This window comes from Nicotiana sylvestris, chromosome 3 (assembly GCF_000393655.2).
Source record: "Nicotiana sylvestris chromosome 3, ASM39365v2, whole genome shotgun sequence".
NCBI lineage: Eukaryota > Viridiplantae > Streptophyta > Magnoliopsida > Solanales > Solanaceae > Nicotiana > Nicotiana sylvestris.
The window spans coordinates 102,747,537-102,765,280 of record NC_091059.1 but is presented as its reverse complement, the minus strand read 5'-3'; positions in this window follow the sequence as shown (position 1 = coordinate 102,765,280).

The following is a 17,744-nucleotide window of genomic DNA, read 5'->3' as shown; positions in this document are numbered from 1 at the left end:
ACCTCTACTCTTGTCTTTTTGCGAATAGCGAGATCACGTACCGCTTCTTCAGCAGAACAGTAGCACAGAGCGGTGTTAGATTAGCTACATCTTTGGAGGCTTTGCGGAGGTTGGATAGTTTTCACCAAGCTCTTCGCTACCACTTTCAATGGTGTATCTTCTGAGTATCCCCAGGATTATCTAGACAGTTGTCATGAGGTTCTTAGGAACATGGGGATAGTGGAGACCAATGGGGTCGACCTAGCTACTTTTCGCTTGTCTGGATTTGCCAAGACTTATTGGAGAGATTATTGTTTGGCTAGACCAGTTAGGTCATCAGCTTTGACTTGGGATCAGTTTCTCAGTTATTTCTGGAGAAAATTCATCTTGTCATTCAGAGAGAGATCTACCCGAGGCAGTTTGAGCGTCTCCAGTAGGGTTCTATGATTGTTACTCAGCATAAGACCAGGTTTAATGATTTGACCCGTCATGCTCTTCTTATACTTCCAATGAGAGAGAGAGAGAGAGAGAGAGAGAGAGTGGGGAGGTTCATTAATGGACTCGTTCAGCCCGCTCAATTAGCTAAGAGGTCGAGGTAGAGTATTAGAGGTGGAGTTATAGGTACTATTCTAGTTTGTGGCAGAGATGCTTCAGTTTTATTTGATCTAGGGTCTACCTACTCCTATGTGTCATCTTATTTTGTGTCGTATTTGGTCATGCTTAGTGATTCTTTAAGTGCTTCTATTTTTGTGTCTATACCGGTGGGTGATTCTATTGTGGTAGACCGAATCCATCATTCATGTATAGTTGTGATTGGAGGTCTTGAGACTCGTGTAGATTTATTTCTTCTGGACATGGTTGATTTCGATTTCATGTTGGGTATGGACTGGTTATCACCTTATCATGCTATCTTGGATTGCCATGCCAAGACTATGACTTTAACCTTGTCGGGCTTACCTCGTTTAGAGTCGAGAGGGACGCCTGGTCATTCTACTCGTAGTGTTATCTCTTATATGAAGGCTCAACATATGGTCGAGAGGGTGGGTTTGGCCCATTTGGCCTATGTTCGTGATTCTAGTGCTGAGATTCCCTCTATTGATTCTGTGCTCATGGTTTGTGAGTTCCCTGAGGTATTTCCTTTAGATCTGCTAGGTATGCCACCCGACAGGGATATTAACTTCTGCATTGATTTGTCTCCGGGAACTCAGCCCATTTCTATTCTGCTGTATTGTATGGCCCCGCCTGAGTTGAAGGAGTTGAAGAAGCAGCTACAAGACTTGCTTAAGAAGGGTTTCATTAGACCCAATGTTTTTCCTTGGGGTGAGTCGGTGTTGTTTGTTAAGAAGAAGGACGGATCGATGAGAATGTGTATTGATTACCGGCAGTTGAACAAGGTTACAATCAACAATAAGTATCCATTGCTAAAAATTAATGATTTTTTTAATCAGCTTTAGGGTGCCAAAGTCTTCTCGAAGATTGATTTGAGATCTGGCTACCATCAGTTGAGGATTAGGGCATCCAACGTCCCTACGACAACTTTCTGTACTCGATACAGGCATTATGAGTTCTTGGTAATGTCATTCGGGTTGACAAATGGCCCAGCAGCTTTTATGGATTTGATGAATCGAGTGTTCAGGCCTTACTTGGATTCGTTCGTGATAGTTTTCAGTGATGATATTTTGATATATTCCCGCAGTCGGGAGGAGCACGAGCAGCATCTTAGAGTGGTTCTTCAGACTTTGAGGGATAGTCAGTTGTATGCTAAGTTTTCAAAGTGTGAGTTCTGGTTGAGTTTAGTTGCATTCCTGGGTCATGTTGTATCAGCAGAGGGTATTCAGGTTGATCCAAAGAAGATTGAGGCAGTCAATAACTGGCCTAGACCAGCATCAGCCACAGAGATCTGGAGTTTTTTGGGATTAGAAGGCTACTATCGTCGGTTTGTGGAGGGGTTTTCATCTATCGCAGCCCCGATGACCAGGTTACCCCAGAAGGGTGCCCAGTTTAGATGGTCGGACGAGTGTGAGGCGAGATTTCAGAAGCTCAAGACAGCTCTGACTACGACACCAGTGTTGGTTTTGCCCACAGGTTCAGGGCCTTATATAGTTTATTGTGATGCATCTCATATTGGACTTGATGTGGTGTTGATGCAGGATGGCAAGGTCATTGCCTATGCTTCGCGGCAGTTGAAGATTCATGAGAAGAACTATCTTGTTCATGATTTTGAGTTGGCAGCCATTGTTCACGCATTGATATTTGGAGGCATTATATGTATGGCGTGGCATGTGAGGTGTTCACGGATCACAAGAGTCTGCAGTATTTGTTAAAGGAATTGAATTTGAGGCAGAGAAGGTGGTTGGAGTTGTTAAAGGACTATGATATCACCATCTTATATCATTCGGGAAAGGCCAACGTGGTGGCCGATGCTTTGAGTAGGAAGTCAGACAGTATGGGTAGTCTCGCTTATATTCCGGTCGGTGAGAGGTTGCTTGCTTTGGATGTTCAGGCCTTGGCCAATCAGTTCGTGAGGTTGGATGTTTCTAAGCCCAACCATATGTTAGCTTGCACTGTCGCTTGTTCTTCATTATTGGAGCGTATCCGAGATCGGCAGTATAATGATCCTCATTTGTGTGTCCTCGGAGACACGGTGTAGCACGGAGGTGCCAAGCAGGTTACCTTAGGTGATGATGGAGTTTTGAGATTGTAGGGTCGAGTTTGTGTGCGTAATGTGGATGGACTCCGAGAGTTGATTTTAGAGGAGGCTCATAGCTCTCGGTAATCTATTTATCCGGGCGTTGCAAAGATGTATCAGGATTTGTGGCAGCATTATTGGTGGCGGAGAATGAAGAAGGACATCGTTGCATATGTGTCTCAGTGTTTGAATTGTGAGCAGGTTAAGTATGAGCATCAGAGTCCTGGTGGTTTGTTCCAGAAGATTGAGATTCCTGAGTGGAAGTGGGAGCGGATCACTATGGACTTCGTTGTTGGACTCCTACGGACTAAGAGGAAGTTCGATTCAATATGGGTTATTATTGATAGGCTGACCAAGTCAGCGCATTTCATTCCTGTGGAAGTCTCCTATTCTTCTGAGAGGTTAGCTGAGATCTATTTACGGGAGATTGTTCATCTTTATGGTGAGCCCGTGTCTATCATTTTGGACCGAGGTACGCAGTTTACCTCGCATTTCTGGAGAGTGGTTCAGCGAGAGTTGGGCACATGGGTTGAGATGAGCACAACGTTTCATCCCCAGACAGACAGGTAGTCCGAGCAGACTATTCAGATTTTGGAGGATATGCTCCAAGCTTGTGTCATTGACATTGGAGGCTCGTAGGATCGGTTTTTGCCTTTAGTAGAGTTTGCCTACAACAACAACTACTAGTCGAGTATTCAGATGGCTCCTTATGAGGCTTTATATGGTAGGCGGTGTCGGCCTCTAGTTAGATGGTTTGAGCCAGGAGAGGCTCGGTTGTTGGGTACGGATCTGGTTCAGGATGCCTTGGACAAGGTCAGGATTATTCAGGATAAGCTTCATACAGCTCAATCTAGGAAAAAGAGTTATGCCGACCGCAAGGTTCGTGATTTGGCATTCATGGTCGGTGAGCGGGTATTGCTTCAAGTGTCGCCTATGAAGGGGGTGATGAGATTTGGGAAGAAGGGCAAGCTTAGCCCTAGGTTCATTGTCCCGTTTGAGATTCTTGATCGAGTAGGAGAGATGGCTTATAGGCTTGCGTTGCCACCGAGCTTATCAGTAGTGCATCCAGTGTTTCATGTGTCCATGCTTCGGAAATATCACGACGATCCATCCCACGTGTTAGATTTTAGCACTGTCCAGTTGGACAAGGATTTGTCTTACGAGGAGGAGCCGGTAGCTATTCTAGACCGGCAGGTTCGTCAGTTGAGATCGAAGAGTTTTCCTTATGTTCGTGTTCACTGGAGAGGTCAGCCTGCTGAGGCATCGACCTGGGAGTCCGAGTCCAATATGCGGAGTTGTTATCCCCATCATTTCCCTGACTCACGTACTTCCTTCTTATGTCCATTCGAGGGCGAACGATTGTTTTAGAGGTGGAGAATGTGATGACCCAAAAGGTCATCACTTGTTTTAAAAATGAATTCTGCGTTCCGAGGCCTTAAAAACATCTTTTAGTCTCACCTCAATTTGCGTGCGCAGTTCGGACGTAGCCGGAAAGCCAATAAGTGAAAATCTGTGAAAAATGGTAAATATTGATTGTAAAATGAATTAAGTTGAATTCGGTCAATATTTTGGGTAAACAGACCCAAACTCGTGATTTGACGGTCCTGGAGAGTCCGTAGAAAAATATGGGACTTGGGAGTATGCCCAGAATCGAATTCCGAGGTCCCAAGCCCAAGAAATGAATTTTTAAAGAAAATTGTTTTCTCAAATTATTTATGAGATTTGGAAATGAATTGTGATTAGAACTCAATGGTATCGGGCCCATATTTTGGTTCTGGTGCCTGGTACATGTCTTATATGTGATTTAAGATAAGTCTGTGAAACTTGGTAAGAAACGTACTTGAAATGACGTGAATCGGATCGTTTTTGAGAAAATTGGAAATTTGAAGTTCTTAAGAAAATTTCATGATTTTGATGCTAAATTCACAGTTGTTGATGTTATTTTAGTGTTTTGAATGTACGAGCGAGTCCTATGATGTTTTTAGGTTGGTGTGCATGTTATGTTTGGAGCCCCGAGGGCTCGGGTGAGTTTTGGATAGGCCACAGATTGAAATTTTAACTTAGGGAATTGCTGGTATGCTTGCGAGCAATGTATCGCAAATGCAAGAGGTGGCCTGGGCTGCCTTCTTTGCAAATGCGAAGTGTCTGTCGCAAATGCGACATTTGCCTGGAATCCCCCTTAGTCGCAAATGAGAGACCTCAGTCGTAAATGCAACTTCGCAAATGCGACACTACTTTTGCAAATATGAACATAGAAAAGGTCGGGGTTCGCAATTGCGAACCCTGTTCGCAATTCCCATACCTACAACCTGCAATTTTTATACTTTGCCAAAAATCAACCATTTTTCACATCTTTTCAAAACACAAACTCCCTAGGGCGATTTTTTAAGAACAACTCTTCTTCAAAATCGATTGTAAGTCAATTTTAAATCGTTTGTTTCAATCATTAACATGTTTTAGCATGATTTCAACTCAAAACCAATGATTTTCATGGGGGAAATTGGGTGTTTTGGGTAGAACTTAGGTTTTTTCAAAAATTGGGGATTTGGACCTCGATTTGAGGTCCGATTTCAAAACAAATTATATATTTGGGTTCGTGGGGGAATGGGTAATAAGGTTTTGGTTCGAACCTCGGGTTTTGACCATGTGGTCCCGGGGGCGATTTTTGACTTTTTAGGTAAAACTTGAGAAAACTCATTTTCATGCATTAGAATTGACTCATTTAGCGTTTAATGATGTAATTAAGTAACTTGTGGCTAAATTCGAGTGAATATGTGGTGGAATCAAGGGGTAAAGCGATAGTTGAGACGTGAATTGCGTTTGTGGCATCGAGGTAAGTGTTTGGTCTAACCTTAGCTTGAGGTGTTAGGAGTCGAGTCCTATTTGCTATGTAGTATTTGTCGAGTACGACATATAGGCATGGTGACGAGTATCTATACGTTGGTGTCAAGCATGACCGTGAGTCTTATATTGTGATTATTATGGCTTCGTTGTATTATTCATGCTTTGATGATGATTTCTATTGTTGGGTAAAGTTTGTGGGAGTAGTTGTGACATTTGAACCTTGAGGAGCGTCGGCTCAAGTTGTACAATGAAATGTGAAAGTATACGTGGAAATTGAATCTTTTAGAGCATAGGCTCAAGTTATGAAGTGAGTTGTGAAGTAAATGTGAAAAGGGAAAGAGAAGAGGATTTTCGATGTTGTTCCCTCGCCGAGATTCGATTGTTGTACTGTTGTTCCCTTGCGGGATTTTATTGTGACTTTATTCATTTCCTTGTCTTTATTTCTTGTGAGTATTGTTTTGGTAAGAGAGTGTTAAAGCACGAAGGGTGATGCCGTGCACTTGTCCTTGATTTTTCTGAATCTTGCAGATAATTGAGTTATGTTGTCCTTTACGTTTATTTACTGATTTTCTGTTGTTACTTGCTTCTATTATGTGGTTATTGATTCCCTTGTCGGGATTTTGTTGTTCCCTTATTGTTCCCTTATCGGGGCTCCATTGTGATTGGTGTTAAATATTATATTTGGATCGGATTGCACGCCGCAATAATATTATATGTGGATCGGGTTGCACACCGCATAATGATAAATGACATATGTGGATCGGGTTGCACTCCGCAACAGTGATAAATGACATATGTTGATCGGGTTGCACGCTGCAGCATGTACCCCCCTCCCACCTTTACTTGTTTATTCCTATTTTATTTTCCGCTATATATTGTATAACTTCATAGGTTTATTTGGTAGTCTGGTCCTAGCCTCGTCACTACCTCGCCGAGGTTAGGCTAGGCACTTACCAACACATGGGGTCGGTCGTGCAGATACTACACTCTACACTATGTGCAGATCCCGGAGCAACTCCTGGACCATAGCATTTGGGTGGCTACCTTCAGTCCTCGCAGAGATCCAAGATAGACCTGCAGGCATCCGCAGGCCCTGGCGTCTCCTCAATCTTTTATTTCCTGTTTCATTTCTTTTGTTCGGAAATAGTGTATCCTTATTTTCAGACTTTGTATTTAGCACTCTTAGATCGTTTGTGGTACTGTGACACCAGTTCTGGGTGATTAAGTCTTGAACAGTTGTATTAAATTCATATTTCAGATATTTTACTACATTTCTTCCGCTTATTGAAATTTTCGTTGTTTTCACATTACTGCTTTATAAATGCTAAAAGGGTATAAAAATGGATAAAGGTAATCTGTTCAATAATTGGCTTGCCTTTGGTTGAGGTCCTGGGGGCCTCGGGGTGTTTTCGAATGGTTGACGGAGAAGTTTAGAATTTTGGTAAGCTGCAGATTTTTGGTTCTTCTAGTATTTCTGTAATTGCGGATTGGGGACCGCAGGTGCGATCTTGCAGATGCGTGGAAGGGAGCCACAGAAGCGGAAAATGGTTGGGGAGGTAGGAACCGCAGATGCGGTTGTGGACCGCACCTGCGGAGGCGCAAATGCGGATATTGCATCGCATATACGGAATTGGGTAGTTTAAGTGAGAACTGCATAAGCAGTTCATTGGCCGCAAATGCGGTACCGCAGAAGCATAAATTGGGCCACATATGCGAAAATGCCTGGGCCAGAACATATAAATTGTTTCCTTCGCGATTTTTGAGCTATTCCACCATTTTAAGTCGGGTTTGGAGCTTTTTGGATGATTTTGAAGAAGGATTTTAAGGGAACTTCATTGAGGTAAGGATTTTGGACCTAAAACCCATTTGTATGGTATTATTTCACGGATTAGGCTTGTAATTAATGGAATTTAAGGATCAAAGTTTGGGGAAACTAGGGCTTGGAAACTTAGACTTTTGATTGAGGATTTGAAGGACCATTTGAGGTCGGATTTCAGAACTTTTGATATGTATGAACTAATGGGGAGATAAGGAATCCATTGATGTAATAGTTATTATATCCGAGACGTGGGCCCGGGGGTCGGGATTTGGTAATTTCAGGATTTATGCTATAAATTGATTATTTTAGCTTGGGCTTCGTTCCCTTAGCATATTTTGACGCCGTGATTCTGATTTTAGATAGATTCGACGTGAGTGGAGGCCGATTCGAGGGGCAAAGGCGTCACGGGCTAGAGATTTGACTGGATTGAGGTGAGTAATGATTGTAAATGATGTCCTGAGGGTATGAAACCTCAGATTGCACATCGTTGTGCTATATTGAGGTGACGCACACGCTAGATGACGAGCGTAGGGTCGTGCACTATTGGAGATTGTGACTTAGTCTGTCCCGAATGACTGTTTTATCGCGTATTTGGCTGAAAACTACTTGCTACCATCATGTTTTGGGTTGAATGCCATATTTGGGCTTCGTACCAACTATTTGGACCCTTTGGGGATTATTATTAATATTTCCTCACTGTTTCGACTTTATACTTGAACTTAGTCATGTTATATTCTACTGTTTTTCATGACTCAGTCATGTTTACTCTGCTTTAACACTTAAATGACATTTTAAATGATATTTTGGGCTGAGCACTATGTTTTACTGTTGCTCGAGTGGCTGTGAGATTCTGACTGAGTAAGACCGAGGGCCTATGTTGTGAGGACACACTGATTATGATTATGAGGCGGAGGGCCTAAGGCACCAACATATTCCAAACCTTATTCAAACTTGTACCAATCTTCAAAACACCTCAAACAACATCGATTTTACCAAAACACATCGGATTCAAGCCTAAGTTTCCAGATTCTTCCGAATTATACTTTTGATCGAAACCCCAACCAAACCACGTCCGAATGACCCGAAATTTTGCACACACATCCCAAATGACACAGCAGAACTACGGCAACTCTCGGAATTCCATTCCAACCCCTATATCAAAATCTCACCTATCAATCGGAAAACGCCAAAAATCCAATTTTGCCAATTCAAGCCTAAATCTACTCTGGACCTCCAAAACTCATTCCGATCAAGCTCCTAAGTCCCAAATCACCTTCTGAAGCTAACCGAACCATCGGAACTCACATTCGATCCCTCTAACACATAAGTCAACATTCGGTTAACTTTTTCCAACTTAAGCTTCCTCAAAAGAGACTAAGTGTCTCAAAATTTACCAAATCCTTTCCGAACCCAAGCAACCCAACCCGATCACATATAGAACCGATAGACAAAGCAATAAGAAGCAGAAATGGGGGAAATGGAGCGGCAACTCATGAGACAACTTATCGGGTCGTCATATCTTCCCCAAGTTAAACAAACGTTCGTCCTCGAACGGATCAAGAAACATACCTGAAGCCTCAAACAGTTGAGGATATCTGCTTCGCATCTCCCGCTCAGTCTCCCAAGTAGCCTCTTTCATGAGCCGACCTCTCCACTGCACTTTCACTGAAGCTATATCCTTTGACCTCAACTTTCGAACCTAACGCTCCAAAATAGCTGTTGGCTCCACATCATAGGTCAAATCACCATCCAAATGAACCGTGCTGAAATCCAGAACATGAGACGGATCCCCAATATACTTCAGGAGCATAGAAACATGAAATACCGGATGCACACTCGACAAGATGGGTGGCAAAACAAGCTCATAAGCCACCTCCCCAATCCTCCGAAGCACCTCAAAAGGCCCGATGAACCGAGGACTCAATTTATCTTTCTTCCCAAACCTCATAACACCCTTCATGGGTGAAACCTTCAACAGAACTTTCTTGCCAACTATGTAGGACACATCTCGAAGCTTCCGGTCCGCATAACTCTTTCTCCTCGACTGCAATGTACGAAGCCTCTCCTGAATTACCTTTACCTTTTCCAAAGCATACTGCACCAAGTCTGTCCCCAATAACCTAGCCTCATCGGGCTCAAACCAACCAACTAGAGATCTACACCGCCTCCCATACAAAGCCTTATATAGATCCATCTGAATACTAGACTAGTAGTTGTTGTTATAAGCAAACTCTGCAAGTAGTAGAAACTGATCCCATGACCCTTCGAAATCAATGACACAAGCACGCAACATGTCCTCCAATATCTGAATAGTGCGCTCGGACTGCCTGTCCATCTGAGCGTGAAAAATTGTGCTCAACTCAACCTGAGTACCCAACTCTCGCTGCACATACCTCCAAAACTGCAAAGTAAACTGAGTGCCCCTATCTGAAATGATGGAAACTAGGACTCCATGCAAATGAACAACCTCCCGGATATAGATCTCTGCCAACCGCTCTGAAGAATAGGTAGTACACACTGGAGTGAAGTGCGCGGACTTGGTCAGCGGATCCACAATCACCCAAATAGCATCGAACTTCTTCAAAGTCCATGGGAGTCCAACTACAAAGTCCATAGTGATCCGCTTCCACTTCCACTCTGGAATATCCATCCGCTGAAGCAAGCCACTCGGTCTCTGATACTCATATTTCACCTGCTGACAATTGAGACACCGAGCTACAAATCCTACAATGTCTTTCTTCATTCTCCTTCACCAATAATGCTGCCGCAAATCCTGATACATCTTCGCAACACCCGGATGAATGGAATATCAAGAGCTATGGGCCTCCTCCAGAATCAACTCTCGAAGCCCATCCATATTGGGCACACATATCCGGCCCTACATCCTCAACACCCCATCATCACCAATGGTCACATCTCTGGCATCATAATGCTAAACTCTGTCCCTAAGGACAAGCAAATGCAGATCATCATACTGTATCTCTCTAATGCGATAATATAAGGAAGACCGAGAAACCACACAAGCCAATACCCGACTGGGCTCCGAAATATCCAACCTCACGAACCGATTGGCCAAGGCCTGAACATCAACTGCAAGAGGTCTCTCCCCAACGGGAATATATGCCAAACTCCCCATACTTACTGCCTTTCAACTCAAAGCATCGACCACCATATTGGCCTTTCCCGGATGGTACAATATAGTAATATCATAATCCTTTAGCAACTCCAACCATCTCCGCTGCCTCAAATTGAGATCCTTCTGCTTGAACAAGTGCTGGAGGCTACGATAATCAGTAAACACATCACAAGACACACCATACAAGTAATGCCTCCAAATCTTCAATGCGTGAACTATGGAAGCCAACTCCAAATCATAAATAGGGTAGTTCTTCGCATGGGGCTTCAAATGACGAGAAGCATAAGCAATAACTCTACCCCCTACATCAAAACACACCCAATACCAACTCTCAAAGCATCACAATACACGGTATATGAACCTGAAGCTGATGGCAAAACTAATAGTGGAGCTGTGGTCAAAGCTGTCTTGAGCTTCTGAAAGCTTTCCTCACACTCGTCCGACCATACAAATGAAGCACCCTTCTGAGTTAACTTGGTCAAGGGAAATGCAATAGATGAGAGTCCCTGAACAAAACGGTGATAATAACCTGCCAAACCAAGAAAGCTGCGAATCTTTATGGCTGAGGACGGTCTAGGCTAACTCTAAACCGCCTCTATCTTCTTCGGATCAACCTAAATACCCTCGCTGGACACCACATGTCCTAAGAAAGTCACTGAACTGAGACAAAACTCACACTTGGAGAATTTTGCATAATGTTTCTCCTCCCTCAATCTCTGCAATACAACTCTCAAATGCTCTGCGTGCTCCTCCTAACTACGCGAATATATCAGAATATCATCAATGAAGACTACGACAAACGAGTCGAGATAAGGCCGGAACACGCTGTTCATCAAATGCATGAACGTTGTTGGGGCATTGGTCAGCCCAAAAGACATCACTAAGAACTCATAATGACCATACAGGGTCATGAAAGTCGTCTTAAGAATATCCGAGCACCTGATCTTTAATTGGTGATAAACTGAACGGAGATCAATCTTGGAGAACACTCTCGCTCCCTGAAGCTGGTCGAATAAATCATCAATGAGAGGAAAAGGATACTTGTTCTTAACTGTTACTTTGTTCAATTGCCTATAATCACTGCACATCCTCATAGTGTCATCCTTCTTCTTCAAAAATAGAACCGGCGCACCCTAAGGTGATACACTAGGCCGAATGAACCCCTTATCAAGGAGTTCCTAAAGCAACTCCTTTATTTCCTTCAACTCCGCCGGTGCCATATGATACAACGGAATAGAAATGGGCTGAGTCCCCGACACCAGGTCAATACCAAAATCAATATCCTTATCCGGTGGCATGCCCAGCAGGTCTGCAGGAAACATATTGGGAAAATCCCTCACAACTAGAACTGAATCAATACTGGGAGTCTCAACACCGACATCCCTCACAAAGGCTAGATAGGAAAGACAACCCTTCCCAACCATATGTTGGGCCTTCAAGAATGAGATCAATGTACTATAACATAATCAGTCACACCTAGCCACTCAATACGTAGCACACCCGGTATAGCCAATGTAAGTGTCTTAGCATGACAGTACAGAATAGCACGGCACAGAGATAGCCAATCCATGGCTAAAATGACATTGAAATCCACCATACATAATAATAAAAGATCCACACGGGTCTCCAGACCCCCAATAGTCACCACACACAACCAATACACACAGTCTACGACAATAATATCACCCACTAGGGTATATACATGAACTGGTGAAACAAGAGACTCGTAGGGCATACCCAAATAACGAGCAAAGTATGATGACATATAAGAAAAGGTGGAATCGGGATCAAATAATATAGAGGCATCTTTGTGCCAGACTGAAATAATACCTATAATAATAGCATCTGAAGCAATACCATCGGGTCTAGTTGGAAGTGCACAGAAACGGGCCTTACTGCTACCTGATCGACCTCCCCCTCTGGGGCTACCCCTAGCTGACTAACCTCCACCCCTAGCTGGGTTGGTGGGTGGTGGTAAAGTTGCTGGAGCTAAAGCCGATGACTGACCCTGCTGCTGAGATGAACCCGCAAGACGACGAGGACACTACCTCCACATATGGCCCATCTCTACAAACTCATAACAACTCCCAGGTGCTGGAGAAGAGGACTAGGGACGAAAGGGAACCCCTAGAACTGGAGTGACTAGCAGATGCACTCGGCATAGAAAAGGCCTGAACTGATAGAGCACGGGACGAACTCTGAGTTGGAAGGGCACTAAGTGATGACTGGCCCTAATGGGAACTATGAGAACCATGACCCGATGACGCCCCAAGATAACCTGGGCAAGCTGGCTAAGCATTCCTGAATGGACGGCCTCTATCGTGCTAAAACTGACCTCTCGACGGAGCACCACTATAACTACCAGATCCTCGAGGCCTCTTGGCCTCCCTCTCTTCTCGCTCCTGGCGGCGAACAGACTCAATCTCACAGGCAATATCCACAACCTCCTCGAAACTAGCACCAGTCACCCTCTCCTTGGTCATGAGAATACAAAGCTGATAAGTGAGGCCATCAAAAAACCTCCTAATCCTCTCTCTATCTGTCGGAACCAACCAAATAGCATGATGAGCAAACTCGGAGAACCTCATCTCATACTGCATCACAGTCATCTCTCCCTGATGAAACCACTCGAACTACCTGCATAGCTCCTCTCTACGAGACTGCGGCACATACTTCTCCAGAAAGAGAACGGAGAACTACTACCAGGTAAGGGGTGTTGCACCAACAAGCCTACACCTCTCAAAAGTCTCCCACCATGTGAAGGCTGATCCAGAAAACTGATAAGTAGTGAAAGTGACCTCGCTGGTCTCCAGAATACCCATTGTATGAAGCATCTTCAGACACTTATCCAAAAAACCCTGGGCTTCCTTGCCCTCTGCACCATTGAAGGTCAGAGGCTGAAGTCTACAAAACCTCTCCAACCTATGCTGCTCATCCTCTGGCATGGTAGGAACTACATAGTCCTGAGCAGCTGCAACCGGCTGGGTTGGATGTGCCCCCAGCGTTTGAAGTCCCTTCACGACCTGCTCAGGTGTGCGAGCAATGGGAGTATGATTGGCTCCCCCGGCCTGAGAAGTAGTTGCGACTGTAGTGACTGAAACTGCCTGAGCTAGGCCAGTACAAACTGATAGAATCTGAGCCAAGGCCTTCTGAAGACCCGGAACCACAATGGGCACAGTTGGTGCCTGAGCTGGTGCTACTGGGCGTCCACAAATGGGACCTGATCCTGAACTTGGGACTGGTGGATCTGCAGGTGCTGCCCTAGCTGTTGTGCGGGTCACACGCCTGCCCCTACCACAACCATGACTGCATCCTCGACCTCTAGTGGCTAGGGTGGTCGTCCTTCCTGACCGGTAGCGCGTGTCCTCACCATCTGTGAGAGAATAGAATAACAGAAGTTTAGTACTCGAATCAACAAATTTGCACGATAAGAATTTCAACAATATGAAGTTTTTCCTAAAGGTTCTACAACCTCTCGAGGATAAATACAGATGTCTTCATACCGATCCGCGAGACTCTACTAAACCTGCTCATGACTCGTGAGACCTATGTAACCTGGCTCTGATACCAACTTGTCACGACCCCAAATTCGGACCCGGTCGTGATGGCACCTCTCATGAAGATAAGGCCAACTGACACTTCCCATTTCAGTTTAAACACTCAAACAATATGAATTTAAGTCTAAAACATGATAATTAATCCAAAAGTGAAAATTTAATAGTACAGTTGCGGAAGATAAATCCAACACAGCCCGATACCGGTGTGTCACTAGTCATGAGCAACTACCAAATCTGGATAATACAATAAAGGTCTACAAAACTACTACAGAGTCACTAATCAGGGAAAAGAAATGAGACAAAGGGGGAGAAACACGGGACTACGGACGCCAAGCAACTACCTCGTGGACTCCGAAGTCTACTGGGAGCTCTCAACTCATGCTGGCAGGATCAACAATGCCTGAATCTGCACACGGGGTGCAGTATGTAAAGTGAGTACTCCAACTAAGTGAGTAAAAATCATAAATAAAGACTGAAAGCATGAAATAACATAAGGCACATTATATGCTATAATGAAGCAGTAAAACAGGCAAGAACAATGATTCAGTAAAGATGTGTAAAATCATATAAGTTCAGTTTAAAATTCTAGAAATGCCTATTCAACAATTAAGCAGGTAAATGACAGACAAATAAGATAGATAAGCACATAATGGTTGCCCCTCGGGCACAATGTCAACAATACCACCCCTCGAGCTATATCTCACATCACAATGGGTACCCGCGCTCACTGGGGGTGTGCAAGCTCTTGGATGGGCCCTTTTTTGTCTAAGTTCAATATCAAGCCATCTCATGGCATCATCACTAGGCCCTCGACCTCATATCAACAAGCCACTACCTCGTGGCATACATATCTCAGGCCCTCGGCCCTATAATCATAATCAGTGTTTCCTCACAACATAGGCCCTCGGTCTTACTCAGTCAGAATCTCACAGCCACTCGGGCAACAGTAAAACATAGTGCTCAACCAAAATTATCATTTAAAATGTCATTTAAGTGTTAAAGTAGAGTAAACATGGCTGAGTTATTTAAAAACAGTAGAATATAGCATGACTGAGTTCAAGTATAAAGTCAAAACAGTGAGGAAATATCGATAAAAATCCCCTAAGGGTCCAAATAGTTGGTGTGAAGCCCAAATATGGCATTCAGCCCAAAACATGATGATAGCAAGTAGTTTTCAATCAAATACGTGGTAAAACAGTCATTCAGGATGGACTAAGTCACAATCCCCAACAGTGAACGACCCCACGCTCATCATCTAGCATGTGCATCACCTCAATATAGCACAACGATATGCAATCCGGGGTTTCATACCCTCAGTACATCATTTACAAACATTACTCACCTCAATCCGGTCAAATCTCTAGCCCGCGATGCCTTTTCCCCTCGAATCGGCCTCCATTCGCGTCGAATCTATCCAAAATTTGAATCACAACATCAAAATATGCCAAGGGAACGAAGCCCAAGCTAAAATAATCAATTTATAGCATAAATCCCAAAATTACCAAAACCCAACCCTCGGGCCCACGTCTCGAAATTCGATAATTTTTATATCAATGGATTCCTTATCTCCCCAAGAGTTCATACATATCAAAAGTTCTGAAGTTCGACCTCAAATGGTCCTTCAAATCCTCACTCAAATGTCTAAGTTTCCAAGCCGTAGTTTTCCCAAATTATGATCCTTAAATTCCATTAATTACAAGCCTAATCTGTGAAATAATACCATAGAAACGAGTTTTAGGTCCAAAATCCTTACCTCAATGAAATTCCCTTGAAATCCTTATTCAAAATCGTCGAAAAAGCTCCAAAGCCGACTTTAAAATGGTGGAATAGCTCAAAAATCGTGAAGGAAACAATTTATATGTTCTGGCCCAGGCATTTTGGCATCTGCGGCCCAATTTCTGCTTCTACGGTACTGCATTTGTGGCCAATGAACCGCTTCTGTGGTTCTCACTTAAACTACCCAATTTCGCATCTACAATGCAATATCCGCATCTGCGCCTCCGCAGGTGCAGTCCCACAACCGCATTTGCGGTTCCTACCCTCCTATCCATTTTCCGCTTCTGCGGCTCCCTTCCCGCATCTGCGAGATCGCACCTACAATCCTCAATCCACAGGTGCGGAAATACCAGAAGTAGCAAAAATCTGCAGCTCACCAAAATTCCAAACTTTTCCGTCAACCATCCGAAATTACCCCGAGGCCCCCAGGACCTCAACCAAAAGCACCAATATATTCCAAAACATTATTCAAACTTGTACCAATCTTCAAAACACCTCAAACAACATCCATTCAACCAAAACACATCGGATTCAAGCCTAAGTTTCCAAATTCTTCTGAATTACACTTTTGATCAAAACCCAACCAAACCACGTCTGAATGACCCGAAATTTTGCACACACATCCTAAACGACACAACGGAACTACTGCAACTCTCGGAATTCCATTCCGATTCCTATATCAAAATCTCACCTATCAACCGGAAAATGCCAAAAATCCAATTTCGCCAATTCAAGCCTAAATCTACTTCGGACCTCCAAAACTCATTCCGATCATGCTCCTAAGTCCCAAATCACCACCTGAAGCTAACCGAACCATCAAAACTCACATCAGAACCCTCTAACACATAAGTCAACATCCGGTTGACTTTTCCAACTTAAGCTTCCTCAAAAGAGACTAAGTGTCTCAAACCTTACCAAATCCTTTTCGAACCCGAGCCAACCAACCCGATCACGCATAGAACCGATTGTCAAAGCAATAAGAAGTAGAAATGAGGGAAATAGAGCGGCAACTCATGAGACGACTGGCCGGATCGTCACACCTATACTGTTCTTCAATTTCTGAATTTTTACTATGGTAACTGCTTTCCACATCATATTCAACTAATGGAGTATCATCAGCAGTAGAAGGACCACCATCATCTCTATCGGGCACATTATCAGCAGCTGGAATACTATTTTGTGATTCTTCAAACCCTACACCTTCCCTGCCCCCAACACTTTAATTTGTCCCCTTATAAAAAGACACACTATATTCCCCACACACATGGATTATATATTCAATATCTAGAGGGACCACTAATGCTTCATCAACAGAGTGGAACACATACACTTCAAATATATCCCTATTTTAATAGAGGCACAATATCCATAATATCCCTATCAGTTAAATTCTTTACCAAAGTGCTAGAATTGGGCGGTCTCGCATAAATAGAACATGTTTTACAATTATCCTCATTTTCATTCACATAGTCTACAAATTCAAAATACGAAAATCTATCAACATCAATATTAAAGTACTTTGTCATAATACATCCTTCGTAGTTGATAGGATATTATTTTAACTGACCTTCATGGAAGATCCTCAGTATAACGAGCTGAAAAGCCAGTTTTTCGAACTGAAATCAGTAAAAAAGAAAAACAACAATAAATATTTTTTTACACTTCAAAATTGACAAGAAATTGAAGAAAGTAAGAAGAAACTACAAGAGAAGCCTACGATCTTCAGTGTTTATGTGATGACCCAAAAGATCAGAACTTGTTTTAAAAAATGAAATTCTACGTTCTGAGACCTTAAAAACCCCTCTTAGCATCACCTCGATTTGCATGCACAGTCTAGGCGTATAGCCAGACAGCCTAAATATGGAAATCTGTGAAAATGATAATTTTTTTACTATAAAATGAATTAATTTGACTTTGGTCAACATTTTGGGTAAACGGACCCGA